The sequence below is a fragment of the Phocoena sinus genome, chromosome 16, assembly GCF_008692025.1.
Source record: "Phocoena sinus isolate mPhoSin1 chromosome 16, mPhoSin1.pri, whole genome shotgun sequence".
Lineage (NCBI taxonomy): Eukaryota > Metazoa > Chordata > Mammalia > Artiodactyla > Phocoenidae > Phocoena > Phocoena sinus.
The window spans coordinates 45,854,467-45,881,739 of NC_045778.1; the positions used below are offsets into that span (position 1 = coordinate 45,854,467).

Here is a 27,273-nt window from a genome sequence, read left to right on the forward strand (position 1 = left end):
ATTTTTAATGATCAATGACATTTTGACCATTTAACTTTAGAATATGCCAAAATGTGATTTTATTCATTTAGTGTGTTCTACTGGAGTACCCTACAAAACTTCTGCAAAGGAAAAAAAACAAAGACAGTAAAGATGTATTTTAAAATGCATTGAAATACACAGCACTTAAAATTTGTATTACATTAATATTTTCAAATAAAATAATTTTGTACTTTAATATTCTAAGTATATGATATTTTAATCACTAATCTATCTATAAGCAAATTATTAACACATTACATAATTTTCATATTCTGGAATGAGGGAAGAGCCAATTGTGAGAAATTGGAATAATTGATGAAGAAAACACAAATAACCAAGAAAAAGCATATGGTAACAGCTGGTAAAAAAGCTCAACTCAGTGGTCAATGGACAGCTTTGCTAGCAACCCAGTAACTCTAATTGAGATCCCTCACCCATCAGAACATACACTACAACCCAGTATTTCCTCAAAATATGAACTAAAAGAATACTAGTTCCTTCAAATGGTTATTAGTATAACTAAAAAGGGTTCCATGGCCAAAAAATGTTTGGGAGACACTGAAAAAATTCAATAAAACAGATTTCTCTCTATTATTTTTTCAGAATTTTTAATTTTCCCATGCGTACTGTTAATCTCCAAAATAAATATATAATAAATATATACAGTTGATTTAAACAACTAGACTTTCTCTGTTCTAATACTTTAAGTGATGAACCTGAATGTATATGGTATTTAATGTTTAAAGATAAATTAGACAATTTATTAAAAACTACAAGCACCTTCCCCATTTGTGGAATTCCTTATCAGTATTTACATGTACAGCAGTATCAGGGGCGTGAATATACAGTTCTGGAACCACCAACAGTACTGCCAGCCACCAGTATCTCCCCTTTAAAACCACAATTTACCCAGCCTGTCACCACAGCCAATGACATGACAGAAAACCACGAGCATATGACAAATTTGGTGCTTACAGGAACGACTGACATTGCCATTTGACCCACAGTCACATTTCCTCTCTTAAAAATTAGGCTGGGTCATAGGATTATTGCTCAGGTTGGAAAATATTCAAGGGAAAATTACAATGGGACTGCAATCAGGAGAGCAATTGATTAATAATGAATTACATAAGTGTTAAACTAACCTTTTAGTTATTATAAATCTCCAGGCACCGAGCAATTTCATTTCAACATTTTAGAACTTTTCCACTGGTCATTCTCTTCCTGCCTGGAAAATCCTTCTCCTATCCCCTTTCACTACCTGAAAATCCCATTCCCGCTGCTTCCCGATCACCACATTCCATCTTTTGAGTCAGTAACTCGACTAACTCAATCTTCTGTTCTTTTCTCAAATATCACTTCTTCTGATAACCCTTCTGAATCATCTCTATAATATTTTCCCTTATAATAGCACTTTCATCATTTCTAATTATATATTATTTGCAAGGATATTTGTTAAATAGCTACCTTATCCATTAGACTGTAAACTCCAAGAAAGCAAGGAACTCTATTTTGTCCACCAACACTCAGAACAAGTAGGCCCTTCCTACATATTTGTTAACTGCATTGAATGGACAAAGGTAGGACTAAATGAATGAATTCAGCAACTATATTTATTTAGTATTTACAACACACCACCATCAATAAACAGAAAAATTGTCCCTCTCTCCACCAAGAGATCCAACCAACAAGCTGAACTAAGTATCCTTTGATGCAATGTGAAGATGGGCTTCAGAGTTTGCACCCCTCACTAGGGTGTCATTCAGAAATGCACGTATCATAAGCCTCAGAAACTTCAGTATAATTACCCTTGAGGAGCAGCTGTCCTAAATCTGAAGTCTCAATCAGGAATTCTGCAAGTCAAGTGTTTGTCTGGGTTCTAAATAGCACTGATTTTCTGCGCTCTTCCTGCAAAGATGTGTGATATCCGTTGCCCTCAGACAGGAAGTTCAAATTTGGTTCTAACCACTTAAAATAATCAACTTAGGTAAAACCTTTGAAACTAAAATATTATGACCAAAATTAGCCTGGAATATGTGTGTGTGTGTGCACATACACAGGTGTGTATAGATGTGTATGTGATATATGGGGTGTGTGTGTGTGTGTGTGTGTATATATATATATATATATAAAAAACCAATATTAATGTAGTAAGTGCAGCTTAAAAGTGAAAACAGGTAATGAATTTCTCTATAACACAGTAGCAAAAGGCGACATGAAAAATACAATATGGTGGTTTTTCCGAAAATTGATACTTTGGTTCTCTATAATTCTGCACGTTCTGCGTGGAATAAATCAAATCACTCAGAGGCTTAGTTTAAATAAGTGTTTTCCTTCTGCAGGAAAAAATAAAAACATTTACATCACTCTTTGAACCACGTATTTGCCTGATTAAGACCCATAACTGTGCTTTCTACCTCCACCTTGAAATATTTCTAAGAAATGATATTTTTTGATACCCAAACACCTTTTCAAATTACACCTCACAAGCAACTCTCTTAATGCACTTTTAAATTGCTGTAATCTCAGAGTCTTGCTTACTTGAGGCTTATAATATATTGTCTTCAAGGTTCAGTGTTCTTTCATATAACACTGGCAGCATCTATAGCATCAGCAATTCTGTAATTTTTTTCTTTTGTTTCTTCACAAATTCTAGCTACTCCTTCAAAAAGCTGACTGCTTTATTTGGATTTGGCCTGTTTTTACTAGTTCTTCTTAATACCTACATCTTTTTAGAAAACTCAGTTGATATTATTTTGAAAGCAGATGCTTCCAGTTAAAGTACTTGTAATCACCCTATGCAGTGATTATTAACCAAGACTTACGTTCTGTCTGATCACCTCATTTACAATGGCTTTGGAAGTTCAGATTGAAATGAAGTTCAAAAAGCAAATTTATCTCTAATGATACTTTTAATTCAATAACTAAATTCTTAAAGTGATATACTCACCTCCCTCCCCTCTCTCTTGTTCTTTCTTTTGCTCTTTCTATAGAATATCAGGAGAGGCCTTTCAAACAAAAGCATAAGCTGAATACCACAATTAACTAGCCAAGCGCTGAAGTGCTAACCTTTGGGTGTTAGCAATAATCTAAGTGTTAAATTGCTTTCCAATTGAACCAAAAGACAGGAGTATAGAGTTTGTTAATGCAAAAAAAAAAAGGAATATTTCTCTGGTAGATGTTTCCCGTAAGTTCAAAAAATCAGCAAGAAGGTTTCCTAAGTTCTTCAAATTTATTTCACTGGAATGTAGGTTTTGTGATAAAGCTAATTTTTGTCAAAGTTACAGAAACCTAAGCCCAAACTTTTCCTATGAAAAAACAAACGGAGACCCCTAGCTATGGAAGAGAGTCTAACCTGGAGATACGGATTCAAAGCTTTGCACACATATCCCCACAAATCTATATAAATGAAGCTTTGCGCTGCCATAGTATAATGCTGCTTCAGGGTTGAAATGGAAATCTAAGTTTCTGATTTGCAACTGTCTGAAACTTCTGGATCTTCAATAAAAGCTGTGTTAATAACTATTTGAATGTAAGAACTCTTTTGACATTGCATCATTTATTTCTAGTGGGTCTTATTTATATTTTTTTCTTAAGAAATAGGAGTCTCGTGGTGTTGCAGTTATCAATAGACATAATCCTTTTGGAAGCAGTATTTCCCAAGAGGAAAAAATATCTGTGATTAACAGTAATTAAGCTCTATAAAAGAAAAATATCTTATTGAGATATGTATGCTTTACCTCTCTCTATATAAAAAAAGCATTCTTTATTCAGATAAATATAATATTTTTTAGAAAATGGTTTCTAATTGAGATTTAAATTTGTCACTTTCTAAAAGTGCAAGGTTAAGAAAAGTATTACATGATTGTGAAATTTATACTTCTACTTTACATGGATTATTTTATTTTAAACACGCTTCGATAAATAGTGTACAGCTTCAGCGAACAGTACATTCTTCAAATTTTTCTCTCAGCTATTAAACACTAATTTCTAAGGGCTAAAATACAGAACTAAAGGTACAATTGCACCCTCTACTGTTCACATTTTCTATTCCATATGAGCAGAGCACTGTATATGTTTAACATATTCATTATAAAAGTAAATCATATTGTCAGGTAAATCACATTGGCTTCCTTTGACATTAATTAGCAGACCCTCAAATGACCTCTATTTGTTAGAATTTCTTTACTAATACAAACGGAAACTTGACATTTATACAGTTACTGGAACTAAACTAATTTAGAAAATAATGACTCTTAGCAAGACACTTGAAATGTGAAGTATTCATTAACTTCCTGACAATAAATGGTAATGTTGATCACCTTTTAACATTAGTCTTAACAAGGAAAAATATCGTCATAAGAGCCAACAATTGGCACACTCTTAACGGTATATAAAGTGTACCCAATTTTTTTCAAGTTAGAATTCAAATAAATGTTTCTCTAAAAGTGCACATTGACATTCTAAAATATTAGTTTTGAGATCCTCCTATCAAAATTTAAAATACTACCATGAATCAAAATTAATAGCCTAATTGTTCTTTTCTTTTAAACCTTTCATGTTTCAATTAGATACTAGTTGTCTGATATTTATTAAAAGCTTTTATCAACTCTTCTTCTAGTGATAAAGAATTAGCTTGTTGCTGACCAACCCTCCCACCAAGAATAACTAGAAAAGCTGGGCCAAAAAAAAAATGTTTAAGGCACTGGAAAATTTCTAAGCAGTAAGGAATTGAAGGGCTAATATCTCAGAGAAAAAAAGTGCTCAAGCCAACATTCATTGGCAAATTGGTAAATTTTGAGGCATTTACCAATTGCAAAACACTCCTAAGAAGATAAATAATAGTACAGATGAGAAGCTGAGGCTAAGAAGTCCAACAAAGGTTCTAAAAGTCTCATGGAGCTGAAGGGACAAAAACTGGAGTCCAAGCCCAACCATTTCAAAACCATAAGGCTAAATCTTAACTGACTCATCAAGATGGAAACTCATCTTCAAATCTTCTCAATTCATAACTGGACTAAGGTGACATGCCCCTCATCAGCCTGCCTGTCAAGAGCAAAAGTAAATCATCACTGGAGGAAGATCACATCACCCAGAACCTCAAATTATCTCTATGATTTTTTTTTTTTTTTTTTGCAGTACGCAGGCCTCTCACTGTTGTGGCCTCTCCCGTTGCGGAGCACAGGCTCCGGACGCGCAGGCTCAGCGGCCACGGCTCACGGGCCCAGCCGCTCCGTGGCATGTGGGATCTTCCCTGAACAGGGCACGAACCGGTGTCCCCTGCATCAGCAGGCGGACTCTCAACCACTGCGCCACCAGGGAAGCCCTATCTCTATGATTTTTCATGTACAATATCCAGAATTCAATCAAAAACAGCTTGGTATACAGAGACAATACCACATACCCTAAAGCTATGAAAAAAACAAAAGCAGACTGATGGGAGATCCTGGTGTTGGAATTATCTGATATGGACTTTGAAATAATTGTGATAAATATGCCTTAGAAATATGACGGAAACGTTGGTAACTTTAACAGAAAACTGAAAACTATGAAAGAAATTTTAGAACTGAAGAAAAGAGTAACTAAATTTTCATAATTCTGCACTAACATTTAACAACAGTAGTCAGAATTAGTAAATAAGAAGAAAAGTCCAAAGAAAATAGCTAAATAGAGAAAATGAATAAAATACAGAAAAAAATGATATGAGATGCAGGGAAATAGGGAAAAGGTCTAATCTATATATAATAAGAGTCCCAAAAAGAGAGGAAAGAGAGAATAGGGCAGAAGCAATATTTGAAGAAATAGTGGCTATGCATTTTCCAAAACTGATTAAAGCTATATCAAGCCATGATGTTAAGAGGCACAGTAAACCACCAGCATAATAAACACAAAGAGACACACAAACACACACACCTCTAGATATATCATTGTAAAACTACTTATAATCATAATAAAATAATAAAGAGAAAACTCTTAAGAGCAGACAGAGAAAAATACTCATCCCATGCAAAGGAACAACAATAAGATGACAGTTGATTTTTCCATTGAAACAATGAAAGCCTCAGGGCAATGGAATGGTAGTCACCAGGGGTTAGAAGAAAACAAAACTGCCAACCTAGAATTTTATACTTGACAAAAATATCTTTTGAAAATAAAAGCAAGTAAATACGTTTTCAGAGAAACAAAAACCAGAGAATTTGTCACCAACAGATTCACACTAAAGATGACACTAAAAAACATTCTTCAGGAAGAAAGAAAATAAAATCAGATGAAATTAGATGAAAGCATGAAGACAGAAGGAAAAAATAAGTATAAGAATAAATATGTTAAATCTATATGAATGATTACTGTACAAAATAATAACATCTGACAACAATAATATGAGAGATAGAGACCAATAGAGTTAACAGTGTTGTTAAGTCATTGTACTGCCTGAGAAGTAATAAAAGCATTAATTTAATTTTGCTAGTTCAAGGATGCATTGCATGTTGTAATTTATAGAGTAACTACTAAAAGAAATAAAATGCATAAATGAAATATTGATGAATAGAAAACAGAATAATAAAAATAATTTATTAATTCAAGTATAGGCAAAAAAGAGAGAAAAACTTAAATAGAAAAAGGAGACACAGTAGAACACAAACAGATTTAAGTTAATGTAAACATTAAATACTCCAAATACGAGACAGATTGTCATGAACTTAAAAATAAAACAAGTATATACACATTACAAGAAACAATTTTTATATAGGAAAACAGAATGGTTTAGAGTAAAAAAGGTGTACAAACTAAACACAAACTGAAAAAAAAGCTGATGTAGCCCTATTAATACCAAAGAAAATTTTAAGAAAATAAGTATTACTAGAGATAAAGAGGAACATGTCACAATAATAAAAGGATTGATTTATCATGAAGGAACTATAATTCTAAATTTATATGCACTTAATAACAGCCTCAAAACATGTGAAGTAAAAATTCCTAGTGCTAAGAGGAGATATACACAAATTCCCAATCCTATTAGATGATTTCAACTTATTGCTCTCAATAACTGATAGAAAAGGAGATAGAAAATTAATCAGGATATAGATGATTTGAACAATATATTTAAAGAAAATTAATCAGGATATAGATGATTTGAACAACATATTTAACAAACTTAATTGCAATATGTAGAACACTCACTCCAAAATTACAGAACACATTATTTTCTAGTGCATAAGCAATTTTTATTAAAATTGACCATATTCCAGGCCATAAAACAAGTTTCAACAAACTTCAAAGGATTGAAATCATGTACTCTTATTGCAGTGGAATTCAGGTAGAAATCAATAACAATAATTGTCTCAGATACAGAAAAGGATTTGATAAAATTCAATATCCATTTATGATTTTTAAATAATCTTGAAAAGTTTGACAAAGAAGGGTACTTATCTGATGGAGGATATCTACCAAAAAAACCTACAAGAAACTTCATCATATACTGGTGAAATATTGAAAGAGTTCCCCCTCACATCACAAAAAGAAATGATGCCCATTATCAGTCCTCTTATTCAACATTATAAACGAGGTCCTGGCCACTGAAATAAGGTAAGAAAGAGTAATAAAATGCATATAGATTAGGAAAGAATATTACATACTCAAGTACATAGAATTCCAGACAAATAGAATAAGTGACTTTAGCAAGGTAAGTGTATAAAAAGTTAATGTTAGGGCTTCCCTGGTGGCAGAGTGGTTGAGGGTCCTCCTTCCAATGCAGGGGACGCGGGTCCGTGCCCCGGTCCAGGAGGGTCTCACTTGCCGCGGAGCGGCTGGGCCCGTGAGACATGGCCACTGGGCCTGTGCGTCCGGAGCCTGTGCTCTGCAACGGGAGAGGCCGCAACGGTGAGAGGCCCGCGTACCGCCCAAAAAAAAAAAGTTAATGTTAAAAATTAATAATATTTTTCTATACCAGCAATAAGCAAAGAAACATTTTTTCAAAATGATACCATTTTTAATATCTGCAAAATACAACATATATCTAGGAATGCAATTAATGAAATATTTAAATGATTTCTACACACAACAGTTCAACAAATTATTGAGAGAAAATTAAAGAAGGAATAAATAAATGGAAAGTTATGTCATGTTCCTAAATTAGAAGACTCAAAATTGTAAAAGTGTCAGTTCTCTCTAGGTGGATTCAAAGTTTCAGTTCAATCTCAAAATTTTAACTTTTTCCGTGGAAACTCCCAAATTTATAAGGAATTACATAACAATAAGAACAGTTAAGAGTATTGAAAAAGAACAAATTTGGAGGACATACACTACTGCATATCAAGAGTTACTATAAAGCTGCATAATTGAGAGTGTGGTAGTGGTGTAGAGATAAACAAATGGTTCAACAGAGTAGGATAGAGTCCTGAAATAAGCCTACATATTTTTGCCATTTGATTTACAACAAATGTGTCATTACACAAAAGACAGTCTTTTCAATAAACAGAGCTGTATTAATCAACTATCCATATGAAAAAAATGAATCTTGTACCCTTCCTGATACCATACACAGTAATTCAATTCCAGGTGATTTGTAGATCGAAATGTGAAAGATAAAATACAAAGCTTCTAAAAGATAACATAGAAAAGCATATTCATCAACTTAGACTAGGAGAGGATGTCTTAAGATGCAAAAAGCACTTACCACAAGGAAAAAATTTCATGAAATGAACCATATTAAAACTAGGGAATTCTTTTGAGCAAAAGACACCATTAAGGTGGATACATGTCATTATACATTTGTCAAAACCCATAGAATGCACAACACCAAGAATGAACTCTAATGTAAATTATGGACTCTGGGTGATAATGATGTGTCAGTGTAGGCTCATCAGTTGTAACAAGTGCACTACTCTGGTGCAGGATTCTGATAGTAGGGGAGGCTCTGTAAATGTGAGGGCAAGGGGTGTATAGGAAATCTCTGTACCTTCCACTCAATTTTGCTGTGAACCTAAAAGTGCTCTAAAAAATAAATTTTATTTTAAAAATAAGACACTATTAAGAGAGTTAAAAGGCAAACTACAAAATAGGAAAAGGTATTTGCAATATATATTTAATCAGCAAAACGTTTATACTCAGACTACCTCTGGAATTCCTAAAATTCAGAAGACAGATAATCCCGTAGAGAAATTGGCAAAAAACTTGAAAATTTCAAGTATTTTGACAAAATAGGTTATCCAAATAGCAAATAAACATATGAAAAATTGCTCAATTTCATTAATTCACAGGGAAATGTAAATTAAATTCAATGAGGTATCACTACATACCTACCCAAATGGCTAAAATTGAAAAAAAAAATCACAACAAATGTTAGAGAGTTTGTAAAATAATGAAAAGTCTCATGCACTACCAGTGAGAGTATAAATCGGTTATAGCCACTAGGGAAAACTGTAGCAATTTCTACCTAAACTGAACATATGGCTATCCCTTTATCTAGAAATGCCAATCTTAGGGATATACCAAGAAAATTAGGTACACGTTATCACCAAATCATGTGCACAAGAATATCTGTGAAAACATTATTTATAATATACCAAAACTGACAACACAAATGTTCAACGTTAGAATATATTTTGCATTTATATAAAAAAATATAGAAGAAAATAAAAATAAGTGAGCATTGCTACAAGCAACAACAGAAATAAAACTCATGAGCAATATTCAGCAAAACAGGGAAGACATAAAATGATATACATTGTATAGTTTCTTTTTAAAAAATTCAAAACTGGGCGAAACAAATTTATGGTGAAGATAATGGTTACTTTGCGGGCAGAAATCAGGGGTCATGACCAGGAAATGGTATAAGGAAGGCTTCCGAGGTGCTGGGAAAGTTCTCTTTCTTGATCTGAGTAGTGGTTATACTAGTGGGAGTACAGATAACTCACATAAGTCATAAGTTTATAGTTAAACTTATGACCTATGCACTTTTCTCTGTGTTGTAACTTATTAAGAAAGCTAAGACAAAAGACTTATTTAGTTCATGAAGATCAACAGTTGGCAAAGAATTATTGAATATTATTTTAGACACCTACAAAGTTCAAGGAACTGTCTTAGGTGATCAAAGATTCCAAGTCCATTCCACTATCAAATATTTATATTGTACAATCAACTGCTATATTTCGGACAAAAAATGAACATTCTACCCTCAAAAAGACAGATTACAGGATTATCTACGTAAACTGACAAAGGAAGAGCAGAGCAGTGACATGATCCAAGTTATGTCTTTGGAAAATTAATCCAAGGGTGTGGTGTTGAATGAATTGAAGATTGAAAAGACGGGTCAAGGATGCTGCTTAGGAAGCTGCTGCGACACTAAAGGTCCATCACGATATGGGCCTGAGGATGGAGAAGAGAAGACACGCCAACAGTCACTGTCGAAAATCTTTCATTCCTTAACATCAGCATTAATTGCTCCTATAATCTGCAAGTTTCCCCAAGTAATCATTTTTAAACTGTTGTATGTGTGAACTCTAAAGAGATCAAACACCTGTGTAACCAGGTGCAACTTATTAAGAAAGTTAACTCTTTTTATTGAGAAGCATTTCTGAGCATACTCAATCTTTACAGAGCCGGGGCTCCCTTCTAGAAGGTGCTCTCCCTACAATCTCACTAAACACAAACAACATGCCCACCCCTGGCTGGAGAATAAGTGAATATTATTTAAGAGCTATTGGCACCCTATATACATAATTCCATTCAATCTTTAAAGTGCTTTCATGACAAATACTGCCCCTTCATATCCACACAGGCCTCAGTGCCTAAAGCTCCACGTAATTCCTTTTATTCCTCAATAAGCTATTCGAGGCCAGTGAAGTCACAGGTTCTAGTTATCTGATGCATGACTTAGTTCGCTCAGTCTTCCCGTCCCATCACTTTTTGAGGAGAGGACTTTTACTTGACCAAGAGTTGGCCTTTATGTGATGCAGAATGAAGAGTAAAGGAACAGGAGACACAGGAGCTTGGGATAATGGTGGAATTTTCACTAAGATATGGCATGGAGTGCAGGGAACACCAGTTGTAGGTAAACCAAGGGGAAGAAAAAAATGGGATAAGTACCTCCTTTGGGATGTTTAAAAAATCCAAAGTTCTTTTAACTAACTTTTGCTTGTTGACCTATTCATTTGACCCGGCACTGGATCAAGTGAATTCTGGTTTTATAAGATTACAGTGAATATAATAACCTAAAGCAATTACAATGATACATGAAAGCAATTTAGATGCTTTCTTAATAGAGAACCTCAGCTGCATTTCAAATCAACCAACGAAAGGAGGTGGCCACTCTGATTTCTCCAACCCCGATTTTGAATGGCAATCTGGGCAGGAACCATAGAAGTAGTTAGAAGGACTCTAAGAAGAGCAAACCAAACCCCAACATCGAGCACTGATGAAGCTTCACATGGATATCGAATGCCACTTCTGAGAGCCTCCTAAATTAGAAAAGGGGACAAACAAAGCATTCCATTTGTGCAGCTCTTGGTAGGTACGTATATTACAGTCTTCAAACCCAGGTTATACTCAGTGATACAAGGGGAAATTGAAGGAAGGAGATCATGAACAATTAATATAAAGAATCATTCTTTATAATATTATAATATCTGACATTTATTGAATGCTTATTATTATACTACCTTATACTTATGAGTATGAGGTACTGTGTTAAATACTCTTCATAGATGATCTCAAGCCTCACATATTTGACTTTGGTATTTGTGTTATTATGCCCATTTTAAAGGTGAAAAAAACTGAGAATGATTAGCACTTGTGACTTGTCAAAAGCTATACGGCTAGTAAATACGAGGGTTCAGCTTTACACTCGCGTACCCCTGACTCCAGAGCCACAGTTTTTAGCTATGCTATGATGCTCCAGCAATTGTAATAATGATGATAATAATGAAACTTTGTTAATATCTACTCTGTGCACATCTAGATATGGCCCATCACTAAAACCCAGGCTTTGGATATGTTACAGCATTGTCTTCTCAGGATTTGACTTCTACAAAAGGTTATAACAACACTCACCATAATGTAGACTGAGCTTCACTCTTAAAGGTACAAGAGGCCTCCCTCAGAGCTCTGGAGCCAACTTTCTTGGAGGGTATCTACCTCATGACGTGCATCGACTAATGAAGCTAACTATATAACTACACAGCCCCATCCTCTCTACCGACAGTGAATTTTTAGTCTAAGTGTTGAATTTAGAGAAAGTTCAAAAAATTAAATTTTCAGGAACTTATTTCATACTTTATTCTTCCACAGAATAAAATGTTTAAATTATCTTTGCTAGCTTTGTGACTCTTTTGACACCTTCTATGTGACTGCATTTTGAAAACAGAATAGGAACACATTTCTCAGAGCTAGAATTCTTCATGGACTGATTTTTCCCCCCTATGAAATTTTAGTGGAGAAATGAAGGCGTGTATATGTGTGGTTTAGTTCAAGATGAGGCTTAGTTCAGGATGAGAACGCTTCTCAAAACCAGGACTTAAGATCAAAAGTTAAAGCTCAAAGGGACAAGGTAAGATTTTTTTAAAAGAGGAACTTTTAAAAAAAATGACTGTTTCATAAATATTCTTCTGCTAAAAAGTGTTTAAACTTGGTTACATCATTTTTACTGTACTTAGCTTTGGAAACTAAGTTGGACCCAACATAAAACAGTACACTAAAGAAGCAGTTATAAATACTTCATTTCACCAAGAGGTTGAGAAGAATCAGCTGCCAATACACAAACCCACAAACCACCAACTTTTCCAAACTTTAGTTCCATGATGTCTCAATATATTGAAACACACAAAGAATTGACATGAACTAGTAAACACCACACGCTGTGTGGTCCTCCAGTTACAAAACTTAAACTACTACCTTATAGTTAAATCTTTTCTATAAATTGCTCAGATTTTAAACCAAAATCTTTAACTTTTACTTTCTTAAAAAAGAAATATACTTTTTAATATACCTTGTGAAGAGTAAAATCTAGTCACGAAGATACTAAATGAAAAGAAGGCTCATATATAAACATATTGGCAACTATTGGGAGGGGGATTTACTTCAGGAAGCTAAGGACATGTACTTCTGAAGATGGGAAAGGTCCATGATACCACAGAAATGACATGCCTAGTAACAAGGACAATTAATAAGTGCGAGCCACACAGATCCCACATGCCCCCAATTTCCAGGACAAAGCCACTTTCAAAAAGCCTGGTTTGTAGTCATATTATGTGTCTCCAGTGTTTTTATTTGGAGAGTATATCCCAGCATATACCAACTATTACATGGGCATAATAATTACGGCTTGAAATTAGGAGGTGGGGTGGGGTAGAAATCATTAACATAAAAATAACTACATTTTAATGATTTTAAATACCATCTACTAGTTATTATAAAAAGTTTTTAAAGGCCTGTCAATCTGATGGTCCAAACCTTTTTTCTACCCAATTTCAGGCAAAACGGTAAAAGCACTGTGAAAAATTAACTTGTTTGATAATAAATCTCTTCTCACAAGGAAAAAAGCTCTAAATTGAAAATAGAAATATTATTGATTAAGCATTCAGTAGAACTGATTTCGGTTTAAAAAATGATCTCTAATAACCATTTATTTTCTATCATTTGGGTTGCCATTAATTCTTTACACTTAAACACAGCTGTATGTTTACTAAATCGAAACCAACATGGAATACGGAGTAGGGTTATAAGGCTAGGTGAAAATAAAACAAATTGGCACATTTTGCATTCTAAATAAATTTTCTACATTCAATATTTAATTTGGGAAACTTTCTTCTGAAAGCTTCTGAGTAAAGAAAATGGCAAAAAAGAATTTGTGCACATCTGTTTATGTATTCAGGAAAAGAATATTCAAGCTGGGCATTAGTCCATGGGAAAGCCTGCACAACATAATCCAGCCCACCAAACACACTGCTCGTTTATTAATAAGAAAATTCCAGGTTAGATTCTTGCCAAGAGATGTTTTCTTTTCCAAAAATTATCTCTGGCTATATTTTATATTTGATTTACTTCCCTCGGTACATAAAAGAAATAAAAGAACTATTGTCCAATATTAGTGGTTGGAATCTATCTGAACTCTGGTGAAAGAAATATAAATCTATTCACTGAAACTGTTTTGAGAAATAATATAATTTATAAAATGTGCTGATTGCCTTTTATTTTTATTGTGCTATAAAATCCATAGTGATTTTGTTACAAACCATTTCCAAAACATCCTTCAAATGAGTATAATTCAATAAATCCTATGTCTTATTTTTATTACCAATAATAGGAACTCAAATTTCAGGTATTTATTTTTTATTTATTAAGATATTTTCACATCAGCTAAAATGGGTTAATTAGGGTTATTACTTATTTGTGGTGTTATCATCCTAGACTGATTTCTCTTAGGCCTTAGAAATATGCTATTGAAGGTTTATATGTAAAAGCCTTAAAAAGTGCAACTTCGCAATGTGAGTTAATGATACTTACTCTTCATGCAAGATGTCAAGGGGTAATAACAGGTCAATGTATTCTGAGGAATTACAAAAGAAGTAGACTCTTAGTTTATTTAGAATAGGTCTGGACAATGAACCTAAAGCGCCACAAAAAAAACCCATAAACAGTGTTTTTAAGTAGAGGCCAGTTATAGCTAAACAAGAAAATGCTTATGTGTTAACAGATCTGTTGCAATCACAGGATCAAGTAGGACTTACTTTGAGATGGTAGAAGAGAAAAGATTTGGGGATGATAAAAACAAATCTGACTGACAAATAGCAAAGTGGGGAATACATTTAAAATGAAGTAATGGAATATTCTTCATTTTAAATAATACTTCATTTTAAATAGTAATACTTCATTTTAACATAATGGAATATGTTACGAGTTTGCAATGCTGTTAGGAGAGAACACGTAGAAGACTATAAACATTTTTTACCCTTTTGGGATGGAGAATAAATAATTTGTAGAAAAAGTAAGAGCATTTGAGTTGGGGGAACCAAGTGGCAGAGGATCTCCCATGACCTGAATTTAATGACAGGTAAGGAAACTGGAGGTTTCCACGTATTTTCATAAATGGAAATGATATGCTTAACTGAGCTCAAATTTTTAAAGACTACAATATGTCACCATGTGTTCAACCTACAATACCCATGCCAGGCATATGGGTATTTCTGAATTTTATTTTAATATAAATAAAGTAAGAATTATATTATTATAAAAATAAAATGTTAAGCATATTGGAATGGACAATACACAAAAATCTATGCCAATTATAATCAGTAATTATCCTGTTTACTGGGCATAAAACACCGCGAAAGGTGTCACTGATTGGTAAAATGAGTAACAGAGAAGATACAGCTTTTTTGTTATTATCAGCAATAGCAGCAACAAAACCAGACACTTACATACAGTGGTTTAGAGTTTGAAAGTTAAATCAAACTAGTAGGTAACCATCTAGAAACTCAGTATTTACATTAAGACAAAGATATGCAGGTGCCAAGTGTAAATAAATGAGCATCATTCTCAGAGAAGCAAGGGAATGTCAAAGGGAGACAAATAGAGGGAATGATTCTCCAGAATTAGTCACTGTTCTAAGCCCAGTGGCTTAGAATTTGGGATTGTCTGTTACCACACCCTAGCCTAGCCTTAGTGACTGATACGCAGGGCATGGTTAATACCATCGCAAACTTGTTAAAAAAAAAAAAAGCCACTACATTCTCCCCCATTAGTTTTGACATTTTTTCTCAGTTCAGCCACCCCCTAAAAAGTTGCACACGTACTAATAAAGTAAATTAATTATCACTTTTGGCCATGTGTCTAGTGGAAATTATCACTCTCCTTTGGCAAGCACTGATTTAATGGATGACATGTCTAATTGAATACCCATGTTTTTAGCACCTTGAACAAAATACTAGTAGATCCCGGCTAAAGTAAAAGAAAGGGACCTTTTCCAGAGAAGGAGCCACATGAAGTTCAATACCCTTTGGGACAGTGGGTGTGGTTACATCATTGATTTGAAGCTCAAATCATAGGAACCAAGATTTATTTAAAACACTGAGACACCGAAAAAGAATTAGGGAAAGAAAAGTAGCCTGCAAGATGGAAAACAGTGCTCTAGGGGTGGGATTTGGGGTAGTTTTTTTATTGTTAGCCTCTTTGTATAACAGACACAAATTTAGAAGGAAGATATAATTCAGCAATTGAACTATGAGTACTAAAATACATACATATGTACAAGGAAGGGAGGGAGCGAGGGAGGGAAGAAAGAAGGGAAAGGGGGGGTAGGGAGGGAGGCAGGAAGGGAGGGAGGGAGGGAAGATGGCTGTCACAGAGGACTGAAATCTGGTGGTGCAACATCTCCCATATTTTTGGGGAAAAGATAACAGATACAGTTTTATGTGAAATCTGTCAACTTTAGTATGTTATTCAATTTTTTTTAAGTCAGGACCAATCTAAATAAACCCTCAAGCTCGATTTAGCTCATGAGCCAGACACCCCACTTCTCCTAGCCACCTTTCTTGAAAACTGTCAGGTTACCCCCCTACAAGTCAATTAGCATCATGGATTTCACATGATGTGCCAAGCAGTGGGCTAAGTGCTTTGCATAAATGTTCTTATTTGCTCTTTACAAGAACCCCATGAGTACAAACAAAAAAACTGAGGCTTACAGAGTTTCAGAAATGTGCTTTAAGGTCAAGGTAAGTGATCAGAGTGGGGACTCTATCCCCGATGTAGCCCAGCCTTTTCACCACCTCTCACATTGTTCAGGCGCATATCCCAGACCAGAGACCTTGAGACTGTCACCTTCAGATGGTATCAGCTTAAAGATTGAGAATTTACTACTAAGAAGGAAACACCCTACATTCCATGTGAGAGAAACATTTATTTCCCTTTCTTTGTTTTCTTTACTTAAATATTGTGGTCTGAAAAAAAATAATATTGTGGTCTGCTTTTCCAGAAAGAATATTACATTGTTATCCCATTTTATCAAAAATGTCAGAGAAAGAACATGGGTATTTCTGATTGAGTTCCGAGCACCGATTCATCCCAGGAGCATCTGCTCCATCCCAGCAGCCTGACATTTCCGATTAAAGCACATTCCGAGCTTGCTCCAGGATGAGAACTGCCAACTTAGAGAGGCATGAATTTTCTGACAGTAATAAGAGCATTTAATATTCCCCAATTCTTCTTCCCAGCATTCTACAAAGACCCTGTCAAGCCTAATCGCAGTTTGTGCTGTCTGGCAGGGTTGACACATGTCTTCCACCCATGGGCTTTGACTGGCCAAAATCCCACAGGTTGAATATGGAAACCATTTTCATTTCCGCTGGTCTGACAGTCTTACAGTGTGTAGTGAACCTTGCAGCAGGCATCTGCTTAAGGCCTGTGGTCTTTCTGCAAAAGCCACAGCTCAAGCCTGTGCAAACTGAAGATGTGCTGCCAATGTAAAACTAATTTTTCTTTCCTAGAAAAGATTTAGCCCAGATTCTTTGACGATAACCTGATTTTCATCCTGATACTCTGGGCTTTCTTCAGAGTCAAGTGAGATTTATGTTGGACATTCTTTATCAACAAAACACCCTAATTCATGGCCCAACACTGCCTTTCTGCTTAGATTTTTCTCAGAATGTATCTCTTAAACCAAGTGAAGCACTGCAGGACAATTTGGATTTTCAGGTTCAAAACTTCCATCAGCAGAGCCCATATTTTCAATGAGCAGCCCTTGCCTCTGGGTCTCCATACAGAGGACCCCCAAAAGCAATTCAGTCAAATATGCAGATTGCACTTATTTGATGTGTTAAAATTATTAAACCCAATGCTGATGAAGATGAAGAACAAGCTCCAGAGCTTAATTTAAGGTTCCTTTGTAAACAATTGTTACAGATAGGAAGACAGTTTCATGGGCTCTTTTATTCTGCAAACTCGTTGGCTTTGGTGGCATGTCTGACACTGGGTTTACATCCTGGTGCTACCACCCCCAGGAAAGCTTAGTGCCTGCCTCTAAATACGCTGCTTAGTAAAAGGATAGCTTTAGTGCCTGTGTAGCCATATAGTGTTTCACAACTTTTCAACATTAGGAATATTCTTTCAAGTCTTAAATGTAGAAAAAAATTATATATTTGTTGGTGATTTAAAATTATGTATTTAAATTATAAATAAATTGGGCCAGAGGGAATGATTAAGTCAGGCATATTGATTTAGCAGAAATTATGAATCCTTTAAAAATTATAATTATAAAGACTACAAAAATGCAGAAATAACTTTATGACATGATGTTTAGTTTAAGATAAGCACCAAGTATTACAGAGACTATGAGCACATTTGTGGAAAGGTACAGGTGCATATGGACCAGGACAGGGAAAAAAACTTGGAAAATGAAACCAGCTCATTTATAGTGGTAGGACGTAGGGCCTTAAACTATTCCCTCTACAGCAGTTCTAAACCAAGAATCGTTTTTTAAATGTGTATATAGTTTAAATAAAAGATTGTCTGACAGTCTTCAATCTAATTGTGCAGAATCAGATTTCTAGCAGTTTCTAAGCATGACCTAGAAGAATTTTTTGCTTACCGCTGTGAATTTTACTGTTTATTTCACCAAGCAGTAAAAATAAGTAAAGGTAAACATATTAAAAGTGTTTTAGGAGACAATTTTCATCCAAGAATAAAAATGTCTATTTTTCAAAACAACATACATCCCTTTCCACAGGAAGAGCTACCAAATAAATGCACTAAACTATCACAGCACAGCCTAATAATTGTCTCCGGTGTTTCTTTGGAAGCAAATCAACTAAAATCCATCCCCAGACATTCGGCTTCCAAGACACTTTTTTTTTTTTTTTAATGGCGTAATCATCAGGCACTCAAACTCCATCCAGTTTTCAAAGTCTTTCCTGGAAATAAAACAATTTAGGATTTCCTTAGGGGTTATCATTTTGGAGGAGAGTGGGATGCTTAGAAACAGCCATAAAAGGGCTCTCACCACAATCCCACCCAGCCCAACACTTCATAGGGTGCTAGGACAGCTTGACATTGGTCAGTGACTGACCCAAAGCATCACAGTCTACCTTCCCTACGAAGGGGAATCTCTGAGCTATCCCTCATGGAGAATACAGCTCTCCTGTCCTCCGTCTCCTCCAGTAAAAAATATATATTTTTTTTCCTTTTGCCTATGGAGCTCTGACTGAAAATGTTTAAGATTAGGTTTTGGGGTTTTTATTTATTTATTTACTTAGGCTGTGGTGGGTCTTAGTTGCGGCATGTGGGATCTTTTTTTTTTTCTTTTAGTTGCAGCGTGCCGACTTCTTAGTTGCAGCATGTAAACTCTTTAATTGCAGCATGCATACGGGATCCAGTTCCCTGACCAGGGATCGAACCTGGGCCCCCTGCAATGGGAGCGCAGAGTCTTACCCACTGGACCATCAGGGAAGTCCCAAGGTTAGGTTTTTGATGTAAGAATTTCCTGTAACTTTTCCAAGGGGCTGGCCTCCAGAGGACAGGAGGAAGAGCCTATGAGTGCCTGGGGAGCTCCATTGTGTGATCTCACTGCCCCTACCACCAGTCCCCATGCCTCCCTCCATGCCTAATCACAGGACTTATCACATGTTCTGCATCTCTAGTATCCACAGGAATATATTCACCAAAACTATTCTGAGAGCTAGAGACCTTCAGTTAACTCATCCACGTGACCTTCTCACAACCCAGTTTAGGCACATTTATCCACACAGAATCAAGCACAGGTAAGGACCCGAACATATAAAGAGAATCTGAGAGATTCAGAATGCCTATTGAAAGAAAGGTGCAAAATACAAGAGTGAGTGTGTTGATCTTATCCTTGGGGAGAACAAAAGGCATGGAGAATAAAAGTCTATCACGTCTGTCATTGCAACTGCGTGACTTTGAGCAAGTTATTTAACTTCTCCACACCTCAGTTTCATCACCTGTAAACTGGAAATAGCGATAGTTATTTTCCTCATAGAGTTGTTATGAGGATTGAATGAATTACTGCATTTGAAGTGCTTTGACAAACTCTGGGTAGAGTGTACATGTAGCTAGGGTTACTCTGCACTGCATATAATTGACTGGTCCTCCTTCAGGAGCTCTGATCACTGGCAGGGAATGCTATCAGGATTCTGGGGCTCTCTGGACAGCCTTCCTATTCCAAGCCATTGTCTTTACCGTCCTTCCTCGGGGACATTTCAGCATTCATTCATTCATTCATACATTCACCCACCCAGCAAAGTGTTTATCAGTCTGACTACATTCCTGGTACTGTGCAATGGGATAAAAGTAGTAAACAAAACAGATCTTGACCCTATTCCTGTGGAGTCTGTAATATAAAGGGTAAGATAGGTGATTAAGCAGCCAATCAAAATATAGTGGGAAAAATGCTTATAGTAAGCAAAGTACAAAGGCATGGGTTCCTGCCCCCTGCAGTCTAATGGGGAGACAGGAAAACACTGGAACTCGCATATTTTATAATAACTGCTACAACTGGATTAAGTATAGAGTGCTACGGAAGCAAAAGGGGTGGACAGTAGCCTGCTTTAAGGTGGGAAGGGCACAGGCAGGGAAAGTTTTCCACAGGAGGTTACATATAAACTGAGACCTAAAGAATGAGTGTATGAGTGTGTGTGTGTGTGTGTGTGTGTGTGTGTGTGTGTGTGTGTGTGTGCGCGCACGCACGCACGCATGTGAGTTAGATTTATCACAAGTGTCTTATGAGACAGTTATTTATATCTGTACTGGTAAAACCCTCAGATCCCCTGGTTCAGAACACAGTCACTTACTTATTCCCCAGTTGCTGGGGGCATTGGTGCCAACAGGTTTCAGCTGAGTCCCTCTTTGGGACCAGCCCTCAGCTGAAGAGAACAGCCTCACTGAAGGTCACCCTGGCTTCCCAAGCACTGCCACATCCACTGATTGGTCAATGAGGAGTATAAAGGTTTGGCCCCCTGGTCCCTATTGGACACTCTGACGTGTCCCCTGTAGGACTGGCTGTGGCCTTCACTTAACTACAAGGCAGGAGACATTTGGCTCAGTCAAAGCCTGTTTTCTTCCCTCCTCTACAGATGTGGATCCTGAGAACCCTCCCCAATAAAGTTCTCACCTGCGAATCTGGGACAACATCTCTCTTTTAGGGATGAGAAAATAAGTTTGAAACGTTAAGCAACCTGTTGAGGACGAGATAGCATGGCTCATTCAGAGAATAAACGTAGCTCCGTATAGCTAAAGTGCGAAATCTGAAGGTAGAGGAGGCTAAAGGTAAACCATGTCTTGAATTAAATCATGTCATAATAAGAAATTAGGGCTTTAAGAGGCAAACTATTATACATATGATGGATAAACAATAAGGTCCTACTGTATAGCACAAGGAACTATATTCAATATCCTATGATAAACCATAATGAAAAAAATACGAAAAAGAATATATTATATATATACTATATATATATATATATATGAGTCACTTTGCTGTAAAGAAGAAATGAACACAACATTGTAAATCAACTATACGTTAATAAAAATTTTTTTTAAAGAAATTAGGGCTTTAACCTGAGGCAGTGGGAAGTATTAGAAGTATTGACAGTCAGATGATTGGTTAAGGGCTTTAGCATGACAAATTAGGTATTGTAGGCATAGTTTTAATGGGTGAAAGCATTTTCTTACCAGGGAGGGATTGCCAGGGTTTGTTTGTTTTTTTTTTTCTGATTAACCCACTACTTGTTATTGTTTTCTATGAGTCAAAAATACTAGGAGGGAATGGTGTGCTGTGATTGAAAGAGAAGAGATGAACAAACACCTCAGAGACTAAGAGCACCCTGTACAGTTCCTGGCCAAACAAGCCAAGTCTGTCAATGTGTATAAAAAGGGGACAACCGCTTACCTACTCCACTGTACTGGCTCAGAGGACATGGTCTAAAAATGGGGCTCTGGTTCAGGTGAGGGGTTGCCTCCCCTCCTCCACTGCTTCCCACTCAACAGCAGCGGTACCTTGACCATAAGTGAGCGGGAGGTCTCGAAAATTACTGGGTGTGAAGACTCCACTTACCCTCTCCACTTGAGACTGTATGTGTTCAAGGTATTATGTGTTAAAAATATGAAGTTGTTCAAAGCAAACCAAAATAGGTGGCACCACCCCTTGTATCCATGCCCTTTCCCACATGACTTGGCAGTCCATCCCATTAAAAGGCAGAGTGGGGCTTCCCTGGTGGCGCAGTGTTTGAGAGTCCGCCTGCCGATGAGGGGGACACGGGTTCGTGCCCCGGTCCGGGAAGATCCCACATGCCGCGGAGCGGCTGGGCCCGTGAGCCATGGCCGCTGGGCCTGCGCGTCTGGAGCCTGTGCTCCGCAATGGGAGAGGCCCAGGTACAGAAAAAAAAAAAAAAAAAAGTGAGCTTTAAAATTATACTTAGGATGCACCCAGAAGGGTCTCTTAAAATATGAAAAACCGTCAGACTAAAATAAATGAAAAACAATGGGATCACTTTCAAAACACAGAACTTACTTAATTTGACGTATGATCCTTATAACTTCTTCTGTTAAAATCATTGAAGTCTCCTAGCTAAAAGCAAAAGTCTAATAACACTACTAATAATTTTCATCTCTAGCTACCAAAAAGGATGTTACAAATATGGGGAGTGGACAATAAACAGCCAGTAAGATTTATGCAAAACACCTGAGCACCCTCCTTCACACCATATCAATGGTAGGAATGACTAGAAATGAACTTATGATGTGAGAACTGAGAATTTATAAGTGTGTGTCTGTAACTATCTTGCTAAGTTGACCACAGTCTGTAAAGTAAGAACCCCAACAGGAAAAAAAATGGTTTTATTAAAGCCTATAAGCAGAAACAGGCTTGAACAACTCTGTGTTGTCAACTGGCAACTTCCCAACAAGGGGGGTAAGAAAACCTTGGTTCTGGCCTGAAATTTAGTAACTAAGAAAGAAAAACTCTTAATGAATTGAAAAATAATAAAGTCAAAATTTTATAATCCCTGTTAGGTTCATAGACTTCTGATTAAAATAAAGTTAATATGAAAAAGGCACTCTTACTAAAATTTTAAAGTGTAAGGCCATTTAATTAATCACCTTTGAATGAAGTCTTTATAAGTACAATCTTTTTGGTCTAAAAATTCTTTTAACTTTTTATACATCTCCTGCGGGTATCAGTAAAATGGGTTTTTAAGTGATTTTATTTCTATATATTAATGTTTTAATTTACCACTTTCTAAACTAATTCATAAATCAGAATTCAAGCCACGCCTAAAACAGTTTCCTCGTGAAACAGAATTTAGAACTTGTTTACATTCACTGTAAGTCATTCCTTCATTTCATCCGAGAATTCATTCTAATATTTTGACATGGGAAAGCAGATTCAGGAGTCATATAGTCCAGGGTTGAATTCAGGTCCCTCCTCAATAATTCTTACTTGTCAGAGTTGTTGAGCAGACCGAATGCAATGACGTAGGAAAATCACCAGCATATTATAGGCACTCCATAAATATTAGTCCCTTCCCTTTCCTACTACCATGTGCCAGACAGAGAGCTGGAATATTTTCAGTCAAGTCAGAAGCTTGGAATTGGATTCTTTGACTATAACTAGGATAGGAGTATACATGTCTCCATTTACTTAATCCCCCAATAAATAAATGATTCTGTTTCCCTTCCCATTGCTTCCAAGAATTTTATTCTAAAGGTCAGGGGGACGCACTGAAGCTCTTGATGGAAATTGTGAAGGTAAAAGATGAGTCAACAGAAAATTGTTCACTCCCCTTCCCAGAGTCTTTCTCTCTGTTATCAGCTCTCAGCCTCGGAACTCTCCCCAGCTTGCCCTGCCCACCTCTCAGCTTCATACCGTTCCTGAAAGATCATATCCCAAACACACCCAGCTCCCAACAACAAACCTGCATAGGAACTTTCAGTATCGATCTTTTAGCATTATCAGATGAAAATAGTACCTTTCACGTACTTATTCAACAAATATACAATGAGCACCCTTTAAGAGTGAAGCAGTATACTAGAAACTAAGGTTACAATGATGAAACTAGAAAGGGCCTGGTGGAAAAAGAAAGGACAAGCAGATCAACAGATAATTATTCAAGTAGACTCCGTAGGTGTAATAGGGACTTTGATAAGCCAAGAGAAGAGTACTATGGGAACACACCGGCAGGGAGGAGGGGACAGCAAGAGGCACAACTGGTAATATTTAACAATGGTGATATTAATACAGAAGCACAAAATGGAGTACAATCTAAATGCTGAAGAATAAACATTAAGTAACTTGTATTACATTAATTAAAAATAATATTTCAGAAGAATATGTGATTACAGGGTGAATATTAATTGTACGTTATTGGACTTCCCTGGTGGCACAGTGGTTAAGAATCCGCCTGCCAATGCAGTGGACACAGGTTTGAGCCCTGGTCCGGGAAGATGCCACATGCCGTGGAGCAACGAAGCCTGTGTACCACAACTACTGAACCTGTGTTTTAGAGCCTGTGAGCCACAACCACTGAGCCCACATGGCACAACTACTGAAGCCCGCGCTCCTGGAGCCCATGCTCAAAAGGGAAGCCACCGCAATGAGAAGTCCGTGAACCAAAACGAAGAGTAGCCCCCGCTCACTGCAACTAGAGAAAGCCTGCGCGCGGCAATGAAGACCCAACGCAGCCAAAAATAAAATAAATAAATAAATTTTAAAAAATATTGTATATTATTTCATGAGTTAAGTAGCAAAAGTCTTTACTGTATTATTCCATTTTTTGTTTAAAACAAAAGTGTGTATGTGTAGAAAATAATAGATATATAATAAAACACTAGTGGTTTATCTCTGAGTAGCAAGATTATAAGTAATTTCACTTTTTAAAACTTGTCTATAGTTTCTAAATTACCCACAAAGAACACATAGTAATTTGGTACTTTATTAAAGATACATTTTAAATTTAAAATATTTTTTTAAAGTTTATCTGAGCAACACACATTTACCAAATGCCCACCACACATATAAAGTACTGTGCTAAGTGCTGTGGCCACAGAGCTGTAAAAGGAATGTCCTGTGCCCTGGAGCAGCTCCCAGCACTGGGATGCAGACATGTAGTAAATACCCACAGTAAGACATTGTCCAGATATTATGTTAATAATGCCTGATTTACCCAGAACTGACTGTTCCCTAAACACTACAACCAAGACAACAGGAAGGCAATGTTGCCTTTGAGTTTTGTGATCAACAAATTATGAAACAGGTTGTTGAAAATACTCTTCTGCTGTCCCCTGTTCTAACATCTATCATCATCAGGAAACTTTTTTTTTAATAGGGTGGGGTAATTACTTTTTAAATTAATTTTTATTGGAGTATAGTTGATTTACAATGTTATATTAGTTTCTGCTGTACAGCAAAGTGAATCAGTTATATGTTATATGTATACATATACCCACTCTTTTCTAGATTCTATTCTCATATAGGTCATTACAGAATATTGAATAAAGTTCCCTGTATTATACAATAGGTCCTTATTAATTATTTTATATATAGTAGTGTGTATATGTCAATCTCAATGTCCTAATTTATCCCTCCCCCCACCTTCTCCTCGGTAACCATAAGTTTGTTTTCTACATCTGTAACTCTATTTCCATTTTGTAAGTAGGCTCATTTGTACCATTTTTTTAGATTCCGCCTATAAGCGATATCATATGATATTTGACTTTCTCTGTCTGACTTACTTCACTCAGTATGACAATCTCTAGGTCCATCCATGTTGCTGCAAATGGCATTATTTCCTTCTTTTTTGTGGCTGAGTAATATTCCATTGTATATGTGTACCACATCTTCTTTATCCATTCCTCTGTTGACGGACATCTAGGTTGCTTCCATGTCCTGGCTATTGCATATAGTGCTGCAATGAACATCGGGGTATGTGTATCTTTTTGAATTATGGTTTTCTCTAGCTATATGCCCAGGAGTGGGATTATAGGATCATATGGTAGCTCTATTTTTAGTCTTTAAGAACCTCCATACTGTACTCCATAGTGGCTATACCAATTTACATTCCCACCAACAGTGCAAGAGGGTTCCCTTTTCTCCACACCCTCTCCAGCATTTATTGTTTGTAGACTTTTTGATGATGGCCATTCTGACCAGTGTGAGGTGATACCTCACTGTAGTTTTGATTTGCATTTCTCTAATGATTGGTGGTGTTGAGCATCTTCTCATGTGCCTCTCAGCCATCTGTATGTCTTCTTTGGAGAAGGAAACTGTTCATACTGTTCCTTACACTGTGATAACCAGATTTAATTGAGCACTCTTTCACATAATAATTAAACAATACTATGAATTAACTAGCATTATTATTCCCATTTTACAGATATGGAACTGAGTCGCAGAGAGGTTAAGGTCAAAGCTGCACTGCTGACAAATAAAGGAGCCCAGATTTGGACGCCGGCAGCCTGAACCCAGAGCCCAGACCCTTGATCATTATGCTTTACTGTCTCCCTTTTATGACCATCCGCATCGTCTCTGTCCCTTTCCTGCCACATACCTACTTTCAAAATCTGAAATAAGAACAAGCCATCGCACAGAGCTGGCGTTAGAGAGAGAAGGTTAGGGAGAACAGTCTGAGGGCAGGGTTGGTGTCCTCAGCTCCCAGCATAGGCTTGGGACACAACAAAGCTCAATAACTAATTTGCTGTATGAATGATGCAGAAAGACATTCAGTTTTGAAGCCCTCCCAGTCCCAACAACAGCTTAATTTTTAAAAATATTTTCCTCTTTCTTCTAAAAAACAAGTGTAGAACAGGGAAAGGTCTCTTTATCTAGGATTTTCAATCTATATTTTTCTGAATTTTAATACCAATTTTATAGTAATCCTAAAGGTAAATATATTATATACATTATATAACTTTAATTGCTTATTTGATTATTTTGAGTAAAAATGATGTGAACTCTAAGTGTAAATTCCTCTAGTTAGCATAGACAGCACTTAAACCTTTTTCAGTTGGCATAGATTTTATTGGAGCATTATGACAAGCCAACTTTATGAACTGTGGACAAAACTAAGTTGCCGTCAAATGACTGTACAAATTAAGGTTTTCATGAAAAAGACGTATGGATAATTGTATATTTCTAGAAATGGCAGCACTGCTGGCACAGACGGTGAAGTGCGAGATAATATTCTGTCTGTCACACATTTAGATTAACATAAGTCACCAACAAACTCCTCATTATTCATTGCCTGTGGAATA

At 36.2% G+C, this 27,273-nt stretch overlaps 1 protein-coding gene and 1 non-coding gene across 3 annotated transcripts in view; both read right to left on the bottom strand.

The window, feature by feature from the left end:
- Window positions 1-27,273, bottom strand: part of PRKG1 (protein kinase cGMP-dependent 1) — a 1,343,672-nt gene that overhangs the window by 1,126,978 nt on the left and 189,421 nt on the right. The window lies entirely within an intron of this gene.
- On the bottom strand, window positions 19,386-19,458 carry TRNAG-CCC. Its single transcript has one exon. It is a non-coding gene; the product is annotated as a tRNA-Gly (tRNA).